Here is a 15,225-nt window from a genome sequence, read left to right as displayed (position 1 = left end):
TATGATTGATATGGAAAATGATCGTAGCAAAATTGGTTCTGAAATCCTCCTCGGTCGTCCCTTTCTGAGCACGAAAAATATAAAAATTGACGTTCGAAGCGGTATTCTTACTATGGAGTTCGACGGTGAGATCTTAAAATTTGATGTTTATAAAGCAATGAGATATTCGGATAACGTGTATAGTATTAATTTTGTTTGCGTTATTAAACATGTTGATGATGAATCTAACTTTGTTGATGATTTATGCAAGGAATCGGATAATAAAAAAGACGATATAAGGGAGTTGAAAAATATTTCAGTTGTTGATTCAAATTTGATCTTAACTTCTTTAAAAATTAAAGATTTACCTTCCCTTTTGCAGGCACCAAAAATTGAGTCGAAACCATCGATGGATCATTTGAAGATATGAATTTTTGGTAAAAAAGATGTTTTGACGACCATTCTTTTCAACAAGATTCTTAATTTGGGAAAAATCCAAAGTAATCTTTATGAGAATTTTCGAATTTCTCATAAAGAATTTCTTAGTTGGAAAAAACGAATGAAGTGGAAGTGTCTGTCACGGAACCTGTAGTCTGAATCAGTTCGTCGAGCCAACGACGTTAAACAAAAGCGCTTCATGGGAGGCAACCCATTGTTTTTCCGTTAAATTTTTATTTTTATTTTTATTTTCACTCTTTATTTTCATTTCGATCGAACATGTTTTATTTTATTTAATTTTTATTTGCAGTAATCAAATTTGTTTTATTCAAACTTGAACGATGAAGATTTACGAAATTATGATTTCGAATGCTAATTTTGGAGACTACTGAGCAGTGAACAGTCGAACAAAGTAGAAAAAAATAATGCCTCAGCCGTGCGCACCGTTTCATTAAACGGCGCACATTAGCAAAACCGACATGAAATCCGGGGAGTACTTTATTCCTTTTCTTGCACTTTAATTTTTCGTTTTGAGGCAAAACGCTTTAAGTGATGGGGAGTAGATTGTAGGATTGAATTTCCCTTTTGCTTGTCTTTATGTTTCGATGTTAGTATGTGTTGGTTGGATTTTTCGAAAATTTCATTGATTGTCTTTGTCTTGTGAAATTTTTTTGGAATGCTATGCTTGTTTGGGAACCCATAATTGTTTAGGTTAGGATATTCTTGATAGCGAATAGCATGAATTGTGATCAAGTTGGTGATTTTGTGATATCCCATGCCTTTGTTGGTTGAAATGTGATTATCTCAATGCATGAAACAATTTGGTGAGATTTGAGCCTTTACGAGCATATCATTTTCGCTCTCATTTTGTTGGATTGAGTGTGTCGAATTTGACATTGGTATTCTAGAACCTGCATGATAAATACTGTCGAGATTAAACATGAATATGATACTTAAAAATGATTTGGGCACCTTAGGATTAACCTTTATATTTCCCCACTAAATTGCCTACCCATGTTATTTTCTCCTAGTTACCCACTTTTGAACCATTTCCATTTCTTTGTTTTTACCACATTTATAAACTCGAGCCTTTTTGTTTTATCCCACTTTTCTACCTTTTTCAGGGCAAGTGAGCAATTATCCGATGTATGCTCCAAAAAGAAGAAGAAAAAAAAACAACAACATTTCGAAAGGAAAAAGAAAAAAAGAGTTGTTCGAAAAAAAAGAAAAAAATAAAAGAAAAAAAAGACGTGAAAATGGTAAACAAAACAACAACAAAGAGAAAAAAAATGCATTTCGAAAAGATATTTGTTGTTTGATATGTCGTCTTTTTATCTTGGTGTGCTTAATGTTTTGATGGAGTTGAGATTATTATTTGTTAGTTCATTGCCTTGAATATTTAGCCATATTAATTAGCCTTTTTCCCACCTTTACCTAAACCCCGTTACAACCAATAAAAGACCCTTTGATTTATGCATCGTGTTCTCATTAGTAGTGGAGATTTGATTTACTTGTAGGCTTATGGTAATATCGTGTCGATTCTAACATTGAGCGTTTCTTTACCCCAAACACATTGAGTGATTTGAGTGAATCCTGGTAAGGTATTGAGTTATGAGCATCGAGATTATTGAATGAATGAATATTACAATTACACTTGACTTGTTCCAATTGGTGATGTTTTAATTGATTGATTTCTTGACTTGAATAGTTATTGTGGTCTCTACCTTACTTCCTTGAATGTGAAACTTGACAAAAAATGATAAATGAAATTTTTGACTAACTTGATTAATCATACTTGAGGACAAGCATGAGATAAGTGAGGGGGAATTTGATGAGTGTTCAAAATCGTCAATCTTTTCTCGTTATTTATTCGGTTTTGTGGAATTATTGCTGCTAAATTGGTCGTGTTATGTTTGTTTTCTTATAGGTCCTTACTTTCCAGAATTAGTGACAAAACGGGCGCATTCTGCATTTTTTTTATTATTTGGTCACGGTTGGAGACATGCACGACTCTGGGCATGACGTGGTCTGACGTGGCAGTTTCTAGAAGGTCCAGTCAGCGAGGGTTTCTAGAAGATTTCCTCTGCACGCCTTCTGGAAGATTGACGAGCAGGGTTACATTAGGAGACTAGTTTAAGTTTGAATTTAAATTAAAAAGCAATTGTCTTTAGGATTATTTTATTTGTTTTCTTTGTTTATCCTTTAGGCTTTGAGAGGCTATAAATACCTACTTGGGGTAAGCCTAAACTCATCACTCAAATTACATTCTTCTTTTCTCTATAGTTTTATTAAAGTTTTCTCTTTTTACTTTTCAAGTTTTTCCCTTTTTTCTTTATTTTCAAGTTTTATTTTTAATATGCTAAGTATGAATTTTGTCATGCTTAGCTAAACTTTTCATAAGACGAGAGTTGTTGCGATGATTCAATTCCAACGAAAGAATTGAAATGGTCCCTTAATATCTTCGGAATAGCTCTCTCAATCACACTGCGCATATTTTTTTCCAAAATCAAAACAGTTTTCGAAATCAAAGATTGAATTTGGTCAAGAGGTTGTTACGATTAAACGTGTGGGAGGAATATTTGGCTTATAGAAAGCAATTCGACTTCCTGGGAACACACTTGGCGAGATAGCTTCGCCAAGAGGGAATTGAGATCGGAATTGACGGTTATTGAAGCAACAATCAGAGTCGGTCTCCATGAACTTAAACGGTAATTGATCTACGACAATTGATTTTGATAGAATCAATTCCTCAAGCTGGAATCAAAGATTGCCTTGGGTATTCGGTATACAAGATAGTGTCACAGGGATAGCCTTTGTAGACAAAGTAACCGACGTGAATCCTGAAGAGAAAATCTCATTCGATGATCTAAAGGAAATTGAGTCAAAGCAAAGCTTGAGACTATTTTTATCATATTCATTTACAACCTTTATTACCTTATTTTACCTTAATTGCTTTTATTTACTTAATCGTTTTTCACCAAACCCCCTCCCCATTTTCTATATTCACGCCTGGCATAAATAATTCAGAAAGAAATTCGAAATTTTCTAAGTCCCTGTGGAATCGACCTTTATTTCTCTATACTGCGAATTTCCTTTATTTATTGATTGAGAAAAAGGAATTTATTTTGACAACCGAAACAACAGTTGTTAAATTGGCGCCGTTGCGGGGGACTTCGCCAAAGTTACTAATTTTTTGTTGTTTTTGATTTATGACCAGGTCTAATCCGAGAGCATTAGTGGAGTACGACCCGGAGATTGAAGCCAAAGCTAGGAGACTCCACGCATAGACACTTCGGAAAAGAAGAATACAACAAACAAATCCAGAAGAAGAATCAAATTCAGGTAATATAAATTCGATGGCTGATCTTACTATCCGGGTGTTAGCCGCGACACCTACCAAACAAGTGCCTTTGAGCATTGATTTCCCCAAGGCGAAACTCCGTACCAGTTGAAAACTGGCCTAATTCATCTCCTCCCTACATTCCGCGGATTGCCGAACGAAGATCCACAGAAATATCTCAAGGAGTTTCATATGGTCTGCTCCAGTATGAGACCACAGGGAGTAACCGACGACCAAATAAAACTTAGAGCTTTTCCTTTTTCCTTAGTCGATTCGGTTAAGGAGTGGTTATTTTATCTTCCTCCTAATTCTGTTACTACATGGGCTCAAATGACTCGTCTTTTTCTTGACAGGTTTTTCCCTGCGGCAAAAGTAAGTGAACTACGAAGGAGAATACTTGGAATCAAGCAGCTTGATAGAGAGTCACTTTACGACTACTGGGAGCGGTTTAAGAAGTTATGTTCTAGTTGCCCACAACATGGGTCAACCGAACAAACACTCATTCAATACTTTTATGAAGGATTATCTCCCCTGGAAATGAAAATGATCGATGCTGCCAGCGGTAGAGCTTTGGTGAATATGACTCCTACTGAGGCTAGAGACTTAATATCGACGATGGCCGCAAATTCCCAATAATTTCGCACAAACAATGAACCTTATCGAAGGGTTCATAAGATAAGTTCATCTTCCATAGAAAATAAAATAGATAAGCTAACTGAAGTCGTAAACTCTCTTGTTGCAAGAAAGATAGGACCAAACCGATTATGTGGAATATGTTCATCACCTGATCATCCAACAGACGATTGTCCGCTGATTCAAAACGACACAGCAGCTTAAGTCAACGCAGTCTGAAACTTTCCAGGACCTCCCCAAAGAGCTTATAATCCTTACGGTAATACATACAACCCAGGATGGAGGGATCATCAGAACTTCAGTTATGCTCAGAACCCAAGACCGAATCAAGGCTATCAAGCGAGACCTCCACCACCACAACAATCGCAGAAGTCATCATTAGAATCGATTGTCGAGAGGTTAGCACTATCCCAAGAAAAATTCCAGACTCGATCTGGAGCCCACTTCCAAGAGATGGACAAACAAATAAGCCAACTGACTCAAGCCGTAGGGAGATTAGAGTCACAAAAGAGGCTACCATTACAAGATGAACCGAATCCATTAGAGAATGTTAGCGCCATCACCCTCCGAAGCGGTACAATTGTTGAAACACCAGACCCAAAGGAAGTAAGCGCAAGATCCCAGAAGAAAGAAGAAACTTCAAAATCCAAAAGGGAAGAAGAAACAGCTGACGCAGGATCCCAGAAAGAGAATGATAAAGAACAAATAGACGATCTGACGCCATCTCCCTATGACGTACCACCGCTATTTCCATCGAGGTTAGTTAAAAAGGATAGAAAAACTGAGGAAAAGGAAATATTAGACGTTCTTCGGAAGGTTGAATTTAATATATCTCTTATTGAGGTTATCCGGAAAGTTCCAAGGTATTGTCGGTTTTTGAAGAATCTCTGTATGACTAAAAGGAAGCTTACCGGAGTCGAGAAAGTGGATTTAGGTGCAAACGTCTCAGCAGTTTTCCAAAGACCGCTTTCACCGAAATATAAAGACCATGGTATGTTTTCAATACCTTGTAAAATTGGTGAGGTTAAAATCAAGCAAGCTATGTGCGATCTAGGTGCCTCTATCAACTTAATGCCTCTCTCCGTCTATAATTTAATTTCCACCGAGCCTTTATTTTGAATGGACCAGCTGAAGGTTTCTGCCATCATTGAATAGACAGACATTATTGCAGCCCGAATGACGATGAAGATGAAGCAGCCATTGCCAATGAGAAAGTTGATTGTAATGCAATAGCTGAAGCGATCAAATACCACCCTGGTATAAGCTGACCTTCATGGAGATATAAATTCCGACGATGCCACAACTTCCAATGTAAGATCAAAAGTTGAATGAAGCGATCAACAGTTAAATTAAGCATCATATTCTCTAACCAAGCAACAAAAGATGAGAAGTTCCCAATAATCGATGCACGCATGAACCCATCCTGTATAAGGATTGTAGAAACCCAAGAGCAATCCCTCAACGCATGAGTGATTGTTTCTGCCGGAGATCCACACAAACAACATCTATCATCAAGAGCACCGACGTGGGCAATGCGGACAGAACAACCAAACATACGTACTTGAGGTAGTGTATGTAAATGTGATAAGAATAACCAAAGCCTGGATTCATTAATAGCTGGTGTCTTCCTTCGAACGAACCGGGTATAACCCGAGCGGACATAATAAGTGTCGGAGGAATGACCGCTCCAAATAAACACATCGGGCTGAACTTGGGAGATAACATGTTATAAGATCACGTCTGCATCGTTTGTTGTAAAAACATGTCGAAGACGAGAAACATCCCAACGAGGGACATCCAGAATCATAAAATCCCCACATAAAACAAGATGTAGTATCCCATCCGTGTAGTTAGTCGCAAGATGAATCAGATCAACACCACCTCAATTCGCCGCATGCATCGAAACCTGACTGTTTATCTCAATACGCTAGTGGAACCCATGTCAAAGTTCTTGCAAAGCATCAAATAAGCTCCTCCACGCATATAAGGGGCGATCACCCAACGACGCCTGAAATATGTGACATGAAGGAAAATATTTCACCTTAAATAGTCATGCCATAAGACTTTGAGGATATTGTAAAATCCACCACAATTGCTTGCCAAGCATCGTCATATTAAAAAGTCGAAGATCATGAAATCCACGACCCCACAATCTTTTCGGTCGACAAAGCGTTTGCCATGCAACAAGAGGCCATCCCCGAGATGAGGATTCACCCGTCCACCAATAAGCACGAAGTAAAGTTATGATGTCCAATAAAACACCCCCGGTATTAAATAACAACCCACACTACAACAAAATTGTTATACAATGGCATTTTTAGCGGTGTTTTGGGAGTAAACGCCATTAATTTTAAACATATAGCGGTATTTACATAACAAACGCCACAAAATGGTAACTTTAGCAACGTTTTTATAAAAACGCCGCAATAGGTTCATCGATAGTGGCATTTTTTCAACAAACGCCACAAAAGAGTAGGACTTTAGTGGTGTTTTTATACAAACACCGCTAGACTCGTACTTTAGTGGCGTTTTTATACAAACGCCGCTATAGAATTGTACTTTAGTGGCATTTTTATACAAACGCCGTTATACACTTGTACTATAATGGCGTTTGTGTTTACAAAGGCCGCTAAAAGCTTGTAATTTAGTGTCATTTTTATACAAAGGCCGCTAAAGACTCGTACTTTAGTGACGTTTTTATACAAACGCCGCTAAAGACTCGTACTTTAGTGACGTTTTTATTCAAATGCCGCTATACACTTGTGTTTACAAACGCCTCAAGTTTACAAATTTTAAGTGTCGCCCCTTTTAAACTTTTTTTCATTTTTTCCCTTTCATTCATTTTTCAATCCCGTCGTTTACCCAAACCCATCTTCTTCACTACCAAACCCCAAACCCATCTATTTCACTACCATTTCTATGCTATCTCTGATTTAAATTCTCTTATCCACAGTTTTACAAGAACTCATCGCTGGAATTGAAGAGCAAGGAATCCAAAGTTGAACTACCGAGATCCAAATGATGGATCTGAACCTGAATCAACTAGAATCGGGTTGGGAGGAATTGAGGAAAGAAGCTCGAAAGATCGAAGGCGATCTCGATGTCAAACTATCTTCTTATGCTAAGCTCGTTGCTAGGTTCAACCCAGGAGGTTTGCTCGTTTTCCTCATTTTTATTGTTATTTTCTGGAATGTGTGTTGCTTTTTTTTTCCTGGTAGATTATTGAAATTAGGAACAAATTTGTTGAAGAACTGAACATATTCTAAAAGTTGAATAAATAAGATTTTTTAATGGGAATTTATTTTTTCATGTTTTAGGAATCCAAAGCCTTAGGAATCTGTTGCTCTTTCGTTTTTCCTTCTTCTTTGTGATAATATTTACTTACATTTAGATTATGTAGATACTGGGTCGCACAGGCCGGGTCAAGCAGATCATAGAATTCTATGGAAATTGAAATTCAATCATTGCTTGAGAAACTGTTGGATTGATGGTATGAGTAGATGTGCTGCATCTTCTGCACCGACTACTTCGGTGACCCAGAAACTTGCAAGACATAGAGACATACTACATGAGTTTACTCAGGTTTAATCCGCTGCCTCTGTTTACTACACTTGGTTACTCAGGATTATGCTTACCGTAACTAATTTTGGCTAAATTTGTTGTCGTTTGCCTATGATTGGAAAGTTAAGAAATCACTTATCTATTACTGGGTGATGGTACTGTGAACTGTGAAATTGAGATGCTTTCTTACATTTTAGCCGAGTGAATAAAATTATCGTTGAAAATTTTATGATGTCTATAGAATTAGGGTTTATTGAAGTAATAATTACATTGAAATCCAAGGTCCACAAATTTAACATTAAAGCGATTGATATTTAAATTTCTTTAATTCTGTACAAGTAGTGCATTTGCAGGCTCAGTTCCTAAAATTCTATTCAAAATTAGATTTATCACAGGTAAAGTGCCTACAATTTAGGTTCAAGTTTGGACGCATAATTGTCAAGAGATCCTTCTAAATAAAGAGTCTTAATCTCATGTAGAACTAATTAATATGGAACTGTTCCTTAAGATCATTCTATAAAATGTATTCATATTGAACTCTCTCTTGCTTATTCATCATTCAATTGTGACTGGAGTGGTACATCATAAATCTCTGAGTTTGGAGTTTTATAAAGTTTTGAAACCATGAAACTACTTTTCTTCTGCAGGGACAAGCTCTGGCATACTTATATAATTTTTTTCTAGTTGGTTTTGACAGTCCTTACTAAGGTATATGTACCTTCATTTGGACTAGAATATAAATCTCCCATTCTATTTATAAATTTTTTATTTCAAATTACTAATTTAAGAGTTCATGGTCCTTGATTGTTACTAGCCTTCCAATTACTTCAATTGGAGAAGAAATTCAGTATAAGCAATGAGTAGCTTTTGGTGCAAATACTTAAAAGAGAATTTTTTTTATAGCAAAACAACTTCATGGTGAAGTGTTCTAGTAAGATGATCAATTCAAGCTTTAAACTCCTGGCCAATAAACATGCTATTAACAAATGCAGGTAAGTCCTTGAATATATTATTCTTTTTATTTTTTTCTTTTTGTTTGTATTATACAGTACTGAGGTCAAGCTTTCATTGGCAATGATAGAAGAAAATATAACCAAACTCTCGAAAGTTTTATGGTCCATGTTTTTCTTTGAAAGCTTTACTCTAATAATTTGATACTTTTCTAGGAGCTGCGGAGCTCAAACTCAGATATAATATATTTTCTTTGTTATCTATTTGTTTTCTGTATATGTACAGTCCTTATAGGTTTGATGTCATGGTATAATTCTTTGTTTTAAGGAATTCAGAAGAATCAAGCAATGAGGGAACATGCTTGTTAACACAGTGTTCGGGGACTTAGAGGACTTGGCTTGAGACCAAATATTCTTGCTTGTTGCAGTACAATGGTTCTACCCTTATTTATCTTTTTCAACTGTATTTACCAGTGCTAATTTGACATTTCTTATTCATTCACTTGCCTCTTTTTTGCAATAGGCACTTGATGATAATGTCAAGTTAAAGCTCTCTCAGTTTTGCCATGTTCCGGTAATGAAACATGAATTCTATTTGTCTGCTTTTCTTCCATATCCTAAATCAGTAACTACTGTTATTAAGAAATATGACTTCTTTCCAGGCTGAAAATATTGTCACTCTCTATGACGTTCCAAATATTTGGCACATTCCTTTACTACTAAAGAGTAAGTAGTTCACTTTTTGAGTTCTTTTTATCGCCTAAAATTCTTTGTAAAAAGTTATAACTGGAAATATATGTTCCCTGATTCATTTGTTTATTTTATTGATCATGAATAGGATCAAAAGGCACATGAAGCAATCTTGAAAGGATTGAACCTAATAGGGTTTTCCCTATGAACTCTCTAATCCACCCTTTATTTTTTTTCATATCTAATTGCATGATCTGTCTCCATCTATATTTTTTTTCATTCCGGTAAGGATTGATTTATGTCTTTTGTAATTAATAGTACCTCACTTGCTGCTTAACTATTCTTGTTCTTAGGTTGAAACTGAGGTTCATAAGATAATGGGTTTTAACTTCTTCCCCGTCTTTCTCTGCTATTTTCTCTTACTTGTACTAGTTTTTTAATTGTATTTACTAATAATATACTTCTTGAGGAGTTTATTTCCAATTTCATTTTTCGGGATACATATTGCTTTAAAACCTTATTGTTTATATTAACTTCTTCTCCTTCATGACTAATTACTTGGTTTTTGGATGTGCCTAGGTCCACTTTACACCGAGTTTTGGGGAATGGTCAGGAACGATACTCTGAAAGTAATCTCTTTCCGAAATCTTTCCGGTTCTTTGATTTTTTAGGAGAATCTGTGGGAGTACCCTTTTACTGATGCTGTAATTTTTGTGGGTAATAGCCATTGAATCGTTGTACACTGTGCGAACACTGAAAGAGGTATGTTGTAATCCTCTACAACTTGGGGTTAATGCTATTTCCTTTATATGGTTTGAGTAGTGTCAAAGGTGTTTAAAATTGATAAATTTACTTTGGTGTTTTTGCTCCCTTTTTGAATCAATGCCTCGTTGACCTTTGGAGCCTCCAGACCTTCACGCTGATGTTCATGCAAGATCATTTACCTTTGCTTTCTTGATACTCGAGCATCACTGGAGGTTCCAGCTGTGGGCCGGTTTACTCTGTCAAAGGAACGCTTTCAAACTGGAGAGATCTTATTCCAACCCCGTATTGGAGGAGTATAAGTCTGTAAATAGCAGCTTCAATAAAATTGTTTCTCTCAAGTTTGTAAAGAAAATGTAGAATGTTTATGAAGTATCTAAAGGTTTTACAAGTGATGTTATTGTTTTAGAGAACAATGTCAAACTACATTACATTACATTTTAATGTTTATAAATTTTAATTTATTTTGTTACTAAAATTTATGGTTGTTATTTTTACATGATATTAAATCCAGGTGATGTAGAGAAAAAAATGAAATATGCAAAATATCAATTAATCTTAGCTAAAGAATTGAAATTAGCGGCGTTTGTATAAAAAACGCCGCTATAGATATGGCCTTTTGCGGTGTTTGTGTCCAAAAACGCCGTTATAGATCTGACCTTTTGCAGCGTTTGTATACAAAAACACCGCTATAGATCTGACTTTTTGTGGCATTTGTATACAAAATGCCACTATAGATCTGACCTTTTGCGGCGTTTGTATTCAAAAACGCCGCTATAGATATGACATTTTGTGGCATTTGTTGCAAAAACACCGCTATAGATCTTGACTTCTTGCGGCGTTTGTTCCAAAAATGCCGCTACAGATCTCGACCTTTTGCGGCGCCATTGCCGCGAGTGCTTTTAGCGGCGCTTAAAAACGCCGCTATAGAATTAAAAAACGCCGCTAAAACTCTATTTTGCTATAGTGCCATTACATAAGTTGGCAATGCTTGTCTCACAGATTTAATGTAAATTACACGTTCAGCTTATGAAATCAAATTCCTTGTCGAGCCTCGAACTCGTGAAGACTTTATCTCGTAGAAATCCAAATGATTGAGTTTTATTTCAACCGATGAGAAGAGGCATTCCCAGATACATACCTTGATCCGACACGGGAGCCACGCCCATAATGGCTCTTAAATTAGTCTGTAACCACTCCGGTGTCGAAGGAGAAAAATAGACACTGGACTTTGCAAAATTAACTTTTTGTCCAGAATAGCTCTCATATAGTGCTAGGGCGTCGCGAAATCTCGTAAATTCAACCTCCGTATTGCGAAGGAAAAGAATGCAGTCATCAGCGTAAAAGAGATGGGTAATCAGAGGCCCCGAATGACACACACAATCCTTCAATTCGGTTATGACATTGCTCCCAATGTAGAAGTGAAAATAAACCCTTGAGCACATTAAACAAATAAGAATGACGATAATGGGTCACCTTGTCGAAGTCCACGTGTTGGCCGAAAAATGTCTGATAAGCAATCATTGATGCGGACTTGGTATGAAATAGAAGTGACACAAGAAATCACCAATGAAATCCACTGTTTAGCAAACCCAAGTCGAGGTAACATGGCTCGAAGAAAGGGCCACTCAACACGATCATAGGCCTTTTCTATGTCAAATTTTAACGCCGCACCACGAGAAGAACCTGTTTGACCATTCTTTAGAAAATGAATAGTTTCACGTGCAATGAGGACGTTGTTTGAGATTTGTCAACCAGGGCAAATGCACCTTGGTTATCGTCAATGCAAACCAGTAAAAAAAAAGCCGAATACGGTTAACAATAACTTTGGAAATAATTGAGACATTGATTCTCGTTCAACCCTTAAGGAATTGCACCATGCGATTTATATCATCCATCGATACATGGCCATTAAGGAGGTCCAAACAAAAATTAAGAACCTCGTCATCAATGCCTGGTGCTTTGTGGGGTTGAATCTGACAAAAAGCAGCATAAACCTCTTCTTTTGTGAACTCGGTAAGGAGGCGATCGTCCATTTCGGTTGTAACCACAGGTGTGACGGTGGCGAGCAAACTATCCGGAGGGGGAGGATATGAAGTCTGAAAAAGAGATTAAAAATACCTCAGAGCAGTTACATGAATATCATCCAAAGTGTCCATCCACAAACCAGTGTCGGAATAGAGCCCCTTAATTGAGTTTCGTCTGCGTCGGTTGGAAGATCGAGTATGAAAATACGTTGTATTCCGATCACCATGTGCTAGCCAGTTTATTCTGGATCGATACTTCCCATAAATTTCTGTTGTAATTCGACACTGATGAAGTTCCCTCTTGAGGTGTGTAAACTGCACAAGTTCCGCAGGTGACATCAACCCACAAAGGAAGCTGTTAATCTGATTCTTCAATGCAATAATCTGTCCCTTGTTTGATTCAAATTGAACACGCTGCCAATCCTATAAAGCAACCCAAACGCTTGCAATTTTAGAAGGCAATGAAGGTGTAGACACTCGTTTTTGTCCGGATCTAAAAAAAATATTTTATCATTATTATTATTATTATTAATTTATTTTTCTTTTTATTTTACATACCAAGTCAAGCACAATTACATTACAAACCCAACACCAAGTCAACCCAACTACAAGATCCGACCCGTTCAGACCCGAACCGACCCAGGTCCAGGCTCAGTATCCAAACCCGCTAGGGTTTTATAATTAAAGGTTCCATACGCCACCGCCATCAGTCCATTCAACTCCCACCAGCACGTGTGATGCATGCGTTCCTCCAGACCGGAACTTGAGCCACCACCGACAGTTGCCGTCGTCAGCAACCTGCAAAATAGTAACCCAATCAGTCAAAATATTGACCCAAATAAAAAAAATACCCTAAATCCCAAAATTTCGGGATTTAACCTAAAATTAGAGAAAAAAAAATCAAAGCCCTACCTTCATAGATCTAATGATTCGAGCAACCAAAAAAGGAAATCATAAAGCAAATGAAGGAACCATTTTTCAAAGGACATTCGAACAAACAGAAAAAATGAGAAAATTGAATAGAAAAAATAGAGAAAAGAGGGAGTGAAAAATAAAAACAGAAAAAAAAACTCATCGAAAAAAAGAAAACTACTCACATTTTCGTCGAGATTTAGTCGGTTGTGATCGTTGCCATTGTCGGAGTCAATGGTAAGTCCCACTGATAACTCCGTAAAAAGACTTAATTTATAGTCTTTTCACTTAAGTTATTGCTCGTCTAAACAAAGTATGCATTGCATTTTTAGTTGTATTTAGTTGCATATAGGTTATATTTGCTTGTGGTGGATAAGTTTTGCCTAGGCAAGATTTATTTGGCTTAACTGATGCTGCTGAGGAGAAGGGGTTGTTTGAGTTGTGTTTATGCAGGAACTCTACAGAGGAAGAACATTTCAGTCATGACAATGAAAAGTTGCAAAGGCCAATGGAGCAGATGAGAACGTGAGAAGCAAGATTTATCTCGTTGAGGTAAGATTTGTCTGAAGCACATGTGGCGAAACCGCCTATGTCACATGTCAGCTGGATGACCTACTTCACGTGCAAGCAAGCCTTGATTATTCTGACAGTCTCCTTTCCTTTTTAAGTTTGGGAAATTAATAACTGCTAATTAAGGAAACTCCAAAAGCATGCAAAGCCCTAGGAGATTCTCCTTATAATTACCAGCCGTAGCCGCAAAAAGGAGGCAAGGAAGAAGAAAGAAGAGCTTTACCTTAGGCGTGAGCAAGAAGCTGCAGTGCTTTCCCTCCGTCTACCCCCCAGTCTTCCTTGGTGTCCTCCATAGCCAGACAATAGCAGAGCAGTGATTAGGCCTCGAGAGAGTGTGATCACCAAGGCAGACGTGGTGCTGATCAGGATTGTCGCGACAGAGCCCCGGCTTTGGGAGTCATTCTTCATTTGTTCCTAAACTCTAATTCTATTTGGGGTTGTATTAAACGGTTTAATCTTGGATGATATTTGATAACACCATGAATGTTTTACTTGGTGTTTAACTTTGTTTGCCTGAACAATATTTTTATGTTTATGAATGATGAATTATGTTTGCTTATGACTGTTTTGCTCATAGTTTAAATATTTTGCCTTAACACTGTAAGAGCATCGAGAGATCGCCTGGGGTTTCAGTAAAACATGTCTGGGAATTGTAAGAGCATTGAGAGATAGCCTTTTGTCTAGAAAGTGATTCTTGAATTCGAGAGAATTAAGAGAGATCAATGTGAGCAAATGAATGAATCCGATATGGTGAATTTCTAACTTGTCTACCTTAGAGATAAGGAGTGAGTTTCAAACGACTAAAAGGGATAAAGGTTTAGAGTAGGTTAAGACAACGTCTATAGTTAACGCCGAGAGATATTGTCATGCAACCATCTAAGAATACCTAGTAATCTTGTCGGGCAGTTTAGTGAGTCATAATAATTCATTTTGGGCTTAAAATAATTGTTGTCGAGATAATAGTTTAGCATCAGTGCTCTGTGACACGTTGAATATGTGAGGTTGTTTGCATATTTAATCCAATACTTGTTTGTTTTGTTTTATCTGTCTGCATTTTCTTTGTCTCGACCCACACTTGTCTGCAATCATTGAATCATTATTCTTAGCTCCTATTATAGTTCTTAGCTTTTAATACTTAGTATGATTAATTTATGGCATTAGTTCTAGTTGTGGTGAAAAAATTTCTAATATAATCCCTGTGGAGACGATACTCAGACTACTATATACTGCATCGATTGTGTATACTTGCATAGATTAGCTTGCCTTAGCATATACATCACAAGCGATCAAGTTTTGGCGCCGTTGTCGGGGATTGACAATGACGAAATTTCTAGCCATAACAAGTTCTTTGTGTCACTTTATA

The 15,225-nt window shown here is 37.0% G+C and overlaps 1 long non-coding RNA gene and 1 pseudogene across 1 annotated transcript; both read left to right on the top strand.

The window, feature by feature from the left end:
- Positions 1–7,408: 7,408 nt before the first annotated feature.
- LOC120177315 lies at positions 7,409–9,253 on the top strand (annotated as a pseudogene).
- A 78-nt stretch (positions 9,254–9,331) lies between these two features.
- Positions 9,332–9,858, top strand: LOC120177251. The gene is made up of 3 exons (XR_005521396.1): positions 9,332–9,475; positions 9,564–9,627; positions 9,740–9,858. It is a non-coding gene; the product is annotated as an uncharacterized LOC120177251 (long non-coding RNA).
- The last annotated feature ends 5,367 nt before the right edge of the window (positions 9,859–15,225 follow it).

Source organism: Hibiscus syriacus, unplaced genomic scaffold (assembly GCF_006381635.1).
Source record: "Hibiscus syriacus cultivar Baekdansim isolate YM2019G1 unplaced genomic scaffold, ASM638163v2 tig00112285_pilon, whole genome shotgun sequence".
NCBI lineage: Eukaryota > Viridiplantae > Streptophyta > Magnoliopsida > Malvales > Malvaceae > Hibiscus > Hibiscus syriacus.
Note: the sequence above shows the minus strand (reverse complement) of the source record. Positions and strands in the feature narration are given on the sequence as shown.